The sequence below is a fragment of the Eleutherodactylus coqui genome, chromosome 12 (genome assembly GCF_035609145.1).
Source record: "Eleutherodactylus coqui strain aEleCoq1 chromosome 12, aEleCoq1.hap1, whole genome shotgun sequence".
Classification (NCBI taxonomy): Eukaryota; Metazoa; Chordata; class Amphibia; order Anura; family Eleutherodactylidae; genus Eleutherodactylus; species Eleutherodactylus coqui.
The window spans coordinates 25,070,479-25,082,694 of NC_089848.1; positions in this window are offsets into that span (position 1 = coordinate 25,070,479).

The following is a 12,216-nucleotide window of genomic DNA, read 5'->3' on the forward strand; positions in this document are numbered from 1 at the left end:
TGAGGCGGGTCAGTGGCCCAAATGAGAATACCCCTATAAAGCTTCTCTACTCTTAGTTATGGATATTTGTGGATCTGTGAACTCCTGAACTATAGGTGTGTCTTTGCTGGCTTCTATCCCTCGCTCATTGTTCTGCGTGTCAGCCTGCTAATAGGATTTTCCCTTTGAGCTTCTGCTAGCAATTGTAGAATGTTATCCAAGGAATTTTGTTGGCACAATGAATCTTAGAAACTCTTCATCTGAAGACTCCTCATGAAACATTGCACTAGGTCATAGTTTATCTATACTCTTCATGCCCTTCATACAGAGTCTTCAAATCCTGCCAAAGCTGCCGCATATATTGTTGGAGGTAAATGAAGCCTGGCAGTTGTGTATGCACCCCCAGAGCTCACCAGTCTGCAATAACGACATTGGATAATACCTTGACATATGGGTTATGTGGGCAGAAATGTCTTCATACACTGGGTCTGCAGCAGGCGGACACGTCCTGCATGTATGTAAGAGCAATATATATAGGTTTGTTGACTTCTGGTAGGCCTTGGCTTGTACTGTGAACCATAACCACTTGGCACCTACCATCGGTATATATACATCCTACTTGTGATGCACTGGGCAGCTAGGATGCATATATACGTTTCTGGCAAATCTCACTATACAACGCTCTGACAGTAAAGAGATTAGAATGGCACTTTGTCAATTCAGCCCTAATGAAGTGACAGGGAGTTTAACTGATCGGCTCTCGGCAACAAAAAGTGCTAAACATCAAACAGTCAAAGCGAGCCGAATTAACAGCTAATGACAAGAGATACCAAAGGACAAAAACGGGGACCTTTGTTCCCAGGTAATCCAGTGATGACAGGTTATTCATATACAGTATTGTTATACACAGGGGTGGGAGAAGTGATTTTTTTTCTAAAAATGTCATAGTAAAAATGAAGAAAATTTGAATTTTTTTACTATTTCTGCCCATTTTTCGCTATATAAAATTAAAATACTAGCCCTGTCCTGGTGCATCAAATAAAAAATAAAATAACCCATAGAATATATTGTTTAGAAAATATGAAATGTTGATGTGGACATCTAGGCATCGAAGGCCTTGGACATGACGGGGTTAATAGATTGGTAGAAAAATAAGGCATATTCACCGAAGGCAGATGTGTTGCAGAAATGTGCACAGCTGTATCATTCACTTGAACGCAGCTTGCAGAAATTCATGCACTTCCTGCAGAAACAATGCAGATGTGTCAACCTGATTTTAAGAGCTCCTTCATATGAACATTAATACCCTGTGTATTACGCACGTATCTTTCAGGGGTGTAAGGGCCTAAACACACAACCGTGTTTGTGGAGCTGTTTTTGTTTTGAATATCATGACTGCAAATAGTGATGAAACGAAGCCATAGTTTTCAATGGTTTTGTTTTCACTAGCGTGATTCTCGTGCATTGATAACAGATAGGTCCTGCCCTATCGTTCAGCTTTTTGTTTTCTCCGGCGCAATAGCATGGAGCTTGGACAGTTAAAAAAAATAAAAAAATAAAACTTCTCACTGGTTGATGCGTGAATAAATACCTCATGTGGTGCAGAGTGAAATCAGTGGGTTTCTTTAAATACGCGGTAAGGGCTTAGGGCTCAGTCACACGGGCGCATCGGTGCCCGTGTGACTGACAGTTAGAAGACGGATGTACCTGAAGACGGCCGTCTCTCTGCAGCGCCGGGAGGAAGAACATGTGACTGGCTCTATTGCCGGTCATGTGTTCTATGATCAGCACTGGAGAGAGACATCCATCTTCAGGTACGGTCGTTTTCTAACTGTCAGTCACACGGGCGCATTGGCGCCCGTGTTACTGCAGCCAGCAGACGGATGTACCTGAAGACGGCCGTCTCTCTGCAGCGCCGGGAGGAAGAACATGTGACTGGCTCTATTGCCGGTCATGTGTTCTATGATCAGCACTGGAGAGAGACATCCATCTTCAGGTACGGCCGTCTTCTGTCAGTCACACGGGCGCATTGGCGCCGGTGTACGGGTGCCGATGCGCCCGTGGGACTGAGCCCTTAAACACATGAACCTGTTTTTCTCCAATTACGCAGCTGTGATAATCCCCACTGCATAATGGGACAAAACTAACCATTGATTTCAGTAATTTAGTTTTCACTACCGGGATTCTCGATTCTCGGGATAGTACGTGCGAGAAAAGATTGAACTTGCCCTTCTTTCCATGTTTTCTTTCAAACCTCTGTCCTATGACACAGCCCTGTGTGGCACAAAGTGCTAAGGCAGCAGACATGCAGTCTTAAGCTCTCGCTCATGACCTGAAGGTTGTGGGTTCAATTCCCAATCAGGTAGCCAGGTCAAGGGTGACTCAGCCTTCCAAGGTCAGTAAAATGAGTACCCAACATGGGGGAGTAATAAATAATTTACTTGAAAGAGCTGCAGAATAAGTTAGCACTATAGAAATAACAAGATTTATTTATTTTGTGCTAAAGACTGTCTGGTCGAAACGTTGCTGTCTACCCATGTATGGAGAAATACAGGTTTTTTCTATTTTTGCCCCACATATGCTGTCATGTCCTTTCTTTATTTTGTTTTAAAATAATAACACCAATGATGCAACGATTTATAGAATATCCCAGTATAGATTAAACCTACGCGTTTCACCTTTCAATTTCAATGGCTCATCAGGGAAGTCAATAACCATGTGGCAGTAAAATAATAACACATTTCAGATAGGAGTTATATATGTTAGCTATCCCAAATCCAAAGGAAGCAGAAAACGATGTACTCATTCCAAAGCCAAATGACTGATGCATATGATAGATAGGTCACACAAAAATGATACCCTAGCCTGTTCACAACAAATCGTACTTATCACAGAACATGTCTCAAAAACTCACATTCCTCATTATGGAGGTGCTGGAACCATAAGCAGGTCTTTCTTTATGGTAAAGACACAGATCAGGTGGCGGCCATGTTGGCCTTAAAAAATGATTTTCAGATGCATTGCTGGAGTTCAGTGGTTGCAGCCAGAAAAGAAGGAGGAGCTGAAGCGATGGAGGAAGCTACTGTGCAGAGTGTGGTGTAAGCCACAGAGGAGGCCACTGTTCAGAGTGTAGAGGGAGCAACGGTGTCCCAAGCCTGGGGAATGTAGCGTGGGAGATGCCGAAAGGGCCTGATGACCAAGGGGCCAAAAACAACAGCAAGCTGCATGGAAGGAGAGGGAGGCTCCCTTTGGGCAAGGAATTCTGTCTCTGAAGAAGACACTGACAGTGAAATGGATTCAAAACATTGAGACGGCAGCTGCAGGACATGTAAGACCAGTACAACAACATTAGAGTGCACACACTATTAGGGACTGTGATAGACGAGTACAGATTGAGTATCTCCCTATGTTTAGCAGTAGTACAACAGGGCATGATTTGTGAGGTACTATGAGCAATGTGATGGCATGTATCTAATTGATGTGTAGTTATTGTTCAGGGTGATAAGGCACTTTGAGTAAAAGCGCCAGAACGAGATGATGTGAGACAGAAGCATACGTGAGATGTCTGTTTCCACCTATGGTGTATTTGAGCTACAGTGATACGCAACTCCAAAATTTAGTGATGTACTCTGGCATCTACAATGAATGAGGTCGTGAGGTAAGTCATACCGCGGACCTTCGAGGAAATAGTACGGAGTGCGATGTTCAGTATTGAGTGCTATAAGGACAGTATCCAGAGCTGAGAGAGTCAAACTGCCATGTTGCCCCGAGGAAAATGAAGGACACGTACCTATGGTGCACTGAATCCGCATGCTGTAGAGATCTGAGAATGTAGAGTGGAGAGATACATTATGTGTGACTTCCGGTTAAAGTACTGAATGCCCTCCTCTGGGGCATAACCAGGTAACTAATTCCTTCAGTTTAGTAAAGTTTATTTTTATTAAAAAAAAGTGCCGTCTCCACCTCCGTTTGCGCCATTCTGAACCTGCACTGCAGCAGCATCTTCTTTATTCTTATTTTCAATCCTATCAGAAGATGGCAATAGAGCAAATGGTGGGAAAGCATAGCAGCTCTAGCACCCCGCTGGTATACAGGGAATTCTACTGTAATAAAGTAGTGGATTTCTTGGTCCTATTTCTCCTGGTTTTTGGTACTTTGTTCACAAACGTCTTAACAAGTGATTTAGGTTCATGAAAGTATTTGCGTTCTCTTCCGGGGACCCATTACTTCTTATTATCTTCTTTCCTCCTTGATTCTACACAGGTGGATGCCAGAATATAATCACAGATATTAATAAGATGCTAAATGACCATGACTGCAGAAAGGGCAGGCGACGACCTTTCGGGATTTTTGTTTTATATTTATATTTCTCTGGTAGATGGTGATTTCTCCTTTTGATGGTTGTGAAAACAATCAACCTCCTAAAAATTAAAACTCTGCCCACATTTTATATAAGTTTCATAATACTTTTTGTAGACCTGCCCAAGTCCCTACCCCATATTGTGTAACCAATTGTATGGTCGAGAAATCTATGTAGTTAAGACTCCAACACTCACAAAGGACCTAATCCCCAATTCTATTGATGTGTGCTGCCCTTTTATTAAGCCATTTGAGCAACTCTGTGACAAGAGGCCTTTTTGAGTTCTTTGAACTGCTGTTTGCTAGGTTTGTTTCTTCTTCCGTGTTACGTGGTAGCATACCTCGTGGTGCTAATCTGCTAGCAATGAGACAATAAGATAATTAACCCATTATATTGTTTAATATTACCATTATTGAACCATCCTTTTGACTATAGATATTGAGAAAATATCTACTTTAAACCTTTGGTTGTATATTTTTGAGATTCTAAAAAAAAACTAACAATGCCATTCTTAGAAATCTTTTCAGACTATTAATTTCAGCCAAATACAGATGATTAGAAATATGCAACTTTTTGCCAGGTCTGAGATCCGCTTTAAAATATACCTGTTCAAATTTAAGGACTTTCAAAAGGTGAAGTCATTCCTATCACAATTTGGAATGTGATGAGAGATTAGAACAGAGCCCAGCTGTTCAGTCAGCAGCGTGTCACAGCCATATCATTTTCTTAGCAGTGTGATTGTTGGTATAATTTTTCACCTTCTCTGTATCCTTTTTTTTTTCCCCATTTTCCTTTCTGCAGGGTCTATGTCTGATTCTCAATCTTCTTAGGACTAGTAGGAGGAGCTGTGCTATGTGTGCTTTGTTCTATAGACTGTACACAGAGAACTACAGAGATCCTGCTTTCTGTCTGCTACATACACTGACATAGCTTTATCATGTAGGAGAGTATAGAAAGATTTAGCAGTGTATTTGTGTATAAACAGAAGTGGATCTATCACCATTAGCTCCTGCAGCTGTGTTTGAGTGTCTCTCCCTCTCCTACCTCTCATCTCTAGTCTCTGCATACAGTGCAATGAACAGGGTGACTCATCCCCCTGCTCTGCTATCCTAGCATCCTCTATCAAACATGTGAGCAGAGCAGAGAGGGAACAGCAGCTTAAGGCAGGGGGAGGAAGTATTTTAAAGTGATTTTTCAGCACAAAAACATATTTTTTTGGTAAATAACAAAGTAAATGTTTGGAATCCTCGCCATTTCCCTCATTAGCTATGTAAACACTGTATATGTTGTTTGCTCAGGTGGGTGGCTGTTTATGTGAAGAATCTCTAGGCCAGAAGGTTTTTAATTAGTGAGAAGTAAAAGCCATTGTCTACTGCCCCATGAGTCATTGTGATTATCTGGGCAAACAATCACCGCTCCCCTCAAGTCCTTTGAAAGACTGAATGACTGCTGTTTAAACCTAATGACAAGCGAACAAACTAATGGCTATTTTTATGCAGGCTGAAAATCAGCGATAAATGACAAGTGAATGGATATTGCATGATGGCTTCGTGTTTACACGTAACGATTATCATTCATTTGAACGAATTTTGAGAGATTATAGTTGCGTGTAAATGGGCCTTTGGTGGCTAAAGATGTACATGTGAGATATCTTTTGTGTATATGCCAGACTATTAATTGAAAGCCTTGTGGACAATTTTATAAATCCAAGTGGTTATACAGTATCACAGTATAGGTACATCGTATATGTGACTTTACACTAATAGATCACGTATGCTACTATCTAGGCTCATACATATATATAGGTTGCAAGAGCCCCGCGGCAGGTGTGGTTAGTATCAACACTTGTTTTTATTATATTTTGTTTTTAATTGGTTTAAAAAATCTGATATACTAATATTTTAACTGAGCCGAGCTTTATCTTTTTCTTAATGTGTCTAATTTCAATTTTTCTTACATGCAACTTTCCTTTCTTCGGCCTCTTTCACACGAGCGCTGTTTCTGCACTGGATAGGAGCGCACAGAGGCACTTCTATAGGAAACAATTGTTTCCTATAGAAGCGTTCACATGCAGGAATTGTAGCTGAGCTAAATACTCGCATGTCACAAAGATAGGACATGCGAGTGCTATACGCGTGTCTGGCTCCGTGGTTTTTCATAGACTCCAATGGGGACAAGAAAGCACGCACCTCGCACCACGGATTGTGTGAATGGGCTACTTCAAGTGGCAGGAATGAACTCATTCTCGCGATCTTTAGCTGTGTAGCTGTGATCTTTGCTTGCGGTTATACAGCATGGGGACAGGACTAGTCTTAAAGCAGCCTACCATAGACCAGGTTAATGAGTGCACCATGTCAATTAACCCCCTATTTTGACTATAACGACGCAACGATTTTTTTAGGATTTTTATCTCCACTTTTCAAAACTCATAACTTTTTTTTTTCGATTAAAACTGTAGTTTCTATTGGTACCATTTTGGGGAAATTGTATTAATTTTTTTGAGGACAGGGAGACAAAATATATCAATTCCGCTATTGTTTTTTTAATTTTACAGTGTTAGTAATGCATCATAAATGACATAAGTTTTTCTGTGGGCCGATATGAATAATTTCAAAATTATTATTTTTTTAAGGTTTTTCCACTTTTGCACAATAAAAAAAACCTTTTTTGGATTTTTTTTTTCTACATCGTTGCTTTTAAAGTCCCATAACTTTTTTATTTTTGTATGGACGGAGCTCTGTGAGGGCTTGTTTTTTTGCATGATTAGCTGTAGTTTTTATTGGTATCATTTTGGAGTACATTCATTTTTTTTATTCACCTTTGGGCCTCAGTCAGGCGAGCGTTTTTTTTTTTGCGCGTAAACAGGCGCACTAAAAAAAAACAACGCACATCGTGTGCAGAAAAAAATTGCCTGACCCGTGCATTTGCACTCACCCATCCTATCATTTGCAGGTGTGATTATTTAGCGCCTCTAAAAAACGGACATGTGACCGCTTTCATTGGAAAGTATTGGTTCTAATAGATCCGCTTTTTAAGCATGCCTATTCATGTGCTTTTTAGGGTTTTGTTTTACAGCTTTTGCTGTGCAGTATAAATAGTGCGTTCAATTTATTGCACAGATCATTATGGATACGATAATATTAAATATGTGGGATTTTTAAAATTCTTCAGTTGTTTTTTATACAAACAAGAAAAAGTGCGCAAAAAAGTTTTATTGTATTTTAAATTTGTTTTACACTATTTTTATTTTTTTCTATTTTTTATGTCCCTGTAGGGGACTTGAACCATAAAAGCTATTATTGCTATGATAATACATTATAGTACTTCTGTACTGTAATGCCTTATCGCTTACAATCATAGGCTGTAGCAAGCCGGGACACCAGTGCTTAGCGTCCGGATACCATGGCAACACATTGGCTCTCTGCAATTACATCGCAGAGGGCCGATGATGTCACAGAGGAAGCACGCTCTCTCTGTGAACCCTTTACATGCTGTGATGTGCATTATTTGCGGCATATAGGGAGTTAACAGTGGGGATCGCTGTTCTCATTGATCCCCACTGTTGCAGCAGGAAACCGGCTATCAGCCTCAGCTGGCTCCTGCAGCAAGATGGCACGGGCTTAGAAGTTTACGTCCTATTGCATTAACTGACCCCCAGCCAGGACATAAACTTATGTTCTGTGGCATTAAGGTGTTAAAAATTGAAATGCAGCGTAAATGCTGCATTCAGTATTTTTCCCTCAGTGATTTCGGTAAACCATAATGTAATCATTGATTCATTCTTGGCAATAGAACGGCCACACAGGAATTAATATTTATTTCCAGCTAAAGCAATAGGTTAAACTTATGGCCACTTTCATTCAGCGGTATTTTGATCAGTATTTAACATCAGCACTTTTAACCCAAAACCAGAGGTGGAGCAAACTCAGAGAAAAAGTACAATGGAAAGATTTGTCTTTTCCATGTTTTGGACCAACTTCTAACCTTGGCTTACAAGCACTTTTCCAAAATACAAGATTTCTTCCAGCACTCATATATGAGTAAAACTAAACTTTTACTATGGCATCATTAGGCCTCGTTCACATGCGCGTGGTTTTGCATGTGTGTCTGTGCGTGCAAAATAACACTGCACGGATGTGCAAAAAAAGCCTGTGAACAAAGCTGCGTGCCCACTGCCCGCTGCTGCTGGTGGCCCCATTAAAAGCAATGGGATTCCGGCAACCCCTGCAGTGATGTTCGGGAAAGAGTTTTAAATATAAGCCCTTCCCTGAAAGTCATCCCCAGCTTGTGTATATATACACACACACACACTCGCCTCTCCAGCCGCTTGTCTTCCCTGCTCTACTCTGAAGCTCTTTCAGCAGGTGCGGATTTAAAATCCCCGCCTCCTGAAAGGGCTGTGTCTAATTTGGCTGAGCGCTCAGCCAATCACAGGCAGTGCTCAGCCATTCATTGAATGATAGCTGAGCGCTGTCTGTAATTGATCACAGTGCTCAGCCAATCACAGGCAGTGCTCAGCAAATCATTATATTCAAACCCTGCCTGCTGAAAGAGCTTCAGTACAGTGCAGGTAAGCCAAGTATCAAGACGCACCGAACCACAAGAGCTCCGGATAGGTGAGTTTATATATTTTTTATATTTTTACACAAGCTATGGATGATTAATTGTTCCACATGTATAGTGGAACAATTAATGAAGATTTTCAAGTCATTTTTAGTTACATTAGACAGACATGTCTTGCTGGCCAACTTATATTTACAACATCCACATGTAGACATGCCATTAGACCGAGCGAGCATACTCGGATAAGGCAGTTACTCGGGCGAGCATCGCTCTTCTCGAGTAACTGCATTCTCCTCCGAGCAGGCTCGGGGAAGGGGGCAGCGAGGGTGAGCGGGGGGAGTGAGAGAGTGGGGTGGAGAGTGAGAGATTACCAGTAACCCTTTTCCTGTATAATTTACTGGAAATTTTACCTGATTGCACATCGCCCATAAGTAGTAATTCCAGAAAAGGAATATCCTCTGCTGACACTTTGTATGTAAAATGGAGATTCTTATCATTGCTGTTCAGATGGGAATCTTAATCCGACATGGCAAACACATGCCCCCCCCCAAATAAATAGGAGGTCGTCTATGTACGTGCCATACCAGACAACGACCCTTACATGAACAGCATGATCTAAATAAATGGAGGTCTACTCCCATACTGCAACATACATATTGATCAGGGAGGGCAAGAAAAAAGAGCCTATGGCGCAGCCACAATCCTGGAGGTAAAAATCCTGATCAAACATAGAAAAATTATTCTGTAGCCAAAAATAAGTAACTTCAATAAGCTGGTATACTTCTTCAAACAAATTGACAAAATAGACAATTCTCCATCATGAGGTATTGACGTGTAAAGAACTGAAATGTCACAAGTAAATCACCTATAATTATGCTGCCATATTATATTCTGAAAACTGCATCAAAGGAAACTCTAATAAATCCACACAATTTTTTTTACTAGGGGTTGCAAAAAAACATCTAACCACATAGATAACCTCTTATAACGTCATCATGTATCTCACTGCTTGCAATACCAAGCCTGGCCACTACAGTGGAATCGGAGCTGTGTGCTTCCTGCAGAAATCAGCTCAGTGCATAAGCAAACTGACCCAGAGAACAGCTGATTGGCAGGTCCCTGGTGTTGGATCTTCAATGATCTATTATTGATGACCTATCCGTAGAATAGACCATCAACAGTTTACAATTGGACAACCCTTTTAACGCTAAAATAAAGTACAGGAATGGGTTTCCTATTTTCTTTCAGATGTTTTGATATATAATTTTTATAGTCTCAGATTAACTGATTTTTTCTTATTAAATTATACTTTTATTTTATTGTATTTTTTACATTTTTGTGTATATTTTTTTAACATATATGTCTCTCATGATGCCATATAATTTTTTTATTTTGCAGTTTTCCACTGTAACGGGAGCATCCATAGGTGCTCCATTTACAGAATAAAGCATCCTGTATTGTGACAAAAGTCATAGGCAGCGCAGTTCCATAACTTTACATTATACAGTAACTTTATATATCATGCTGGACAAAGCCTTTAATTACAGACGTAGTAAACATTAACTTGACATTTAATGCATTCTGATAACTTAATCAGTTTACTACAATGCTGTAAATCGAGGTTCCAGGATGTACCAGTCATGTTAACTATTGTTACATCTGTTCTATTATTATGTGTTTCTAGTTGATAAATACACTTAAGTGCTCATGCCCACGGCTGTGACGGACTCCGCCAGCGGAATATCACAGCGATATCCACCACGGCGCCCAACAAACCCCCCACACTTACCACTTCCGATCCGCTGTACGCATCCCGCATGGAGGGCAGGCATGCATGCATAGTACAACGCATGATGCGCTGGCAGTGTCAGATGACGCGGCCGGCAGTGGGCAAGGACAAGTATTCACATGATACAGCGGAAGTATAGCGTGACGGACGGCTTCAATGGAAGCTGCCCGCACGTATTCCCGCATGAGAGCATGCCACAGTTTATTTCACGCTACGGAATTCCATGGTGGAATTCTGCAGCGTGAACATTGAGCTATTAGAACCTAATAGCTGCGGGGCAACGACATGCATTTCCACCCTGTAAAACGCGGCAGAAATCCGGCCATGGGCATTAGGTCTAAAGGAACATTGCTGATAACCACTTCTGATCTGAAGTATTGATATCATGTTTACTACCCTCCTATTTGTACCCTAATATTCAAGTACACTAGGTGTTTGTGTATGTTGTCCAAGAGACAGGAAGGACTTCTTGAAGAAATGTCAAAATTACATGAGAATGTAAGGACCTTTATTTTGGGTCATATTGGTGTTGCTGCCTTGGACGCCTTCGCTACAGCTGTAGTAGAGTGCTGCCTGGAGTTCTCTTGGTATCTGTGTATGTTGTGTCTACGATGGCTGTTTTTGTGAATGGCAATCTATTCTTGTTCTTACATTGGGTTTATCTTGTAGCTGTTTCTAACTAGTTTTTTTTTTCAAACAGATAAATCACACAGATTAATAAAAAGGTCCAACGAGTGTTTAACATGAAACTAAGACCACCCAGTAGTCACAGACCAACGGAGTGACCCAAGAGAACAGACTGTGGAGAACCTGCTAGAACTAAAGACCACGATGGACTGAAAGTAGACAATTTCAAAGCTGTGATGTGCAATGTCAGTCAAAGCTTATAGACGAAATGGATTTGACATTTGCTTAAATGAGTTGTGGCAAGTTTTGAACTTAGACTTCGTCCACAGAAAAGGGGATAAGTGTCTCATTGGTGGAGTCTCAACTTTCGGAATCCCCAGCAATCACAAGAATGAGGGTTCCATCTATTCCCAAATGAATGCAGCATCGGTTGAGCATGCATGCTGCAGTTTCGTTCATCTCTATGGGACTGCTCTGCAGAGAGGTGTCTGAAGGCCACCTTTTTTCCTTGCGGTGGGCGTGGGGGGATGTCACGGTTGTGGCTGCACTACCCTGATCAACCCTTCATGGAAAATAAAGGAACACTATCTGTAGATAATTGCTTGGTGATCAACCCTGGTGGGGTGGTGCGTTTCCTGACATTTATTCCTGTTGTTTGCTGTGGTTTTCTTGTGTTTGACTTGGCTTTGTCTTGACAATGCTTGACCTGATTTATTGTATACCGACCCTGCCTTGAACATGCTCTGCCTCATAATAGCAATTATGGCCAATTACTCTACCTGTTTCAGCCTACTTCTTAGCAACCTAAACTGTTTCTTTACGAATACCCGCCATCAACAACCTAATAGCCTATTAGGGACCTTGACTTGGGAATCTTGTCAGTAAAGTCCAAACCTTC